Source organism: Poecilia formosa, unplaced genomic scaffold (assembly GCF_000485575.1).
Source record: "Poecilia formosa unplaced genomic scaffold, Poecilia_formosa-5.1.2 Scaffold31, whole genome shotgun sequence".
Taxonomy (NCBI): Eukaryota; Metazoa; Chordata; class Actinopteri; order Cyprinodontiformes; family Poeciliidae; genus Poecilia; species Poecilia formosa.
The window spans coordinates 189,103-190,190 of NW_006799970.1; the positions used below are offsets into that span (position 1 = coordinate 189,103).

A 1,088-nucleotide genomic window follows, 5' to 3' on the forward strand; every position below is an offset into this window, starting at 1 on the left:
TTGTAAAACCTCCACAACTAAATCCCTGTATAAAACAATAACATAAAATGAGTTTTAATGAATCCAAAGAGGAACTAACTTTAATTTAAAAAATAGGTCAAGCAATATGCTTGACCTATTTTTTTATTTTTTTAATGAAAGTGTTTACATTGTGGAAACAAGACATATGGATCAATACTTGACCATGGAGATAAGATTTTTTTTTTCAAATCACACTTCCCACAAGGTGTCTAAAGCCCAATATTAAGTTTCACAAAATTTATGCCTAAGTGCGAAAACAAAGGATAAAACTCCTCCATTGGCAGTGGGGAGAGGGAGGGTTGAGAGGGCTGATTGTGTGTGTTCAAGGATGTAGTGAGAGAGAGAGAGAGAGAGAGAGAGAGAGAGAGTGTGTGTGTTTGCTTTGCAGGAAGAGGAGGGCGGAGTGGTGGGATGAAGAAACATTGGAGGGTAGTTGCTGGTTGAAGCTATAAATGTCAGTTCTGAAGGTCCTCAGAGGAAAAGAAAAGACATTCTCCAACAGGAACTATTGATCTCTGTCCAATTTTCTTGATACTTTTTGGATTCTATATCCACCAGCACCTACAGAATAAAAAAAAAAAAATCTTCCGTGGCAGGTGAGCATAAACTGTAATGACAATGATTCTTTAAAGGTAATTACTAAGAAGTTTTTAATTGCTTCCTCCTTCGTTTCCAAATTCAAACCTGAACTTGTTTTGATATTGCAAGGTTAATTGTCTGCGTGTGTTTCATCAATGATGGAATAATTATGGAGAAGAGCAGAAAGAATGGCATGTGGACTGTGACAGGTTTGAGTCTGACAACTCAAACTTTGGTCTCTTTCTGTCAAACTTTAACTGTTTCTTTGCTTTTCTGATCAGAATGACTAAACTGTTCACACGGAAATAACCTTCAGCGAGTGTTTTGTAATTCGTTTTAAAGGGTACTGTTTGTTCTCCTTGAATGTAAATCTGATAGTTATGAAAAGCTAACAAATAAATCTGAATGCCATTTGAAAAATAAATCCGATGAGGCAAGTATAAGGTATGAACACACACACACACATATATATATATATATATATATAT

The 1,088-nt window shown here is 35.4% G+C and overlaps 1 protein-coding gene across 1 annotated transcript in view; it reads left to right on the forward strand.

The window, feature by feature from the left end:
• Positions 1-533: 533 nt before the first annotated feature.
• The window catches only part of tmprss4a (transmembrane serine protease 4a), a 13,467-nt gene continuing 12,912 nt past the window's right edge, over positions 534-1,088 (forward strand). The window contains exon 1 of the mRNA XM_016670156.1: positions 534-617. The gene's annotated coding sequence lies outside the window, so the exon portion shown is untranslated. The remainder of the gene's footprint in view (positions 618-1,088) is intronic.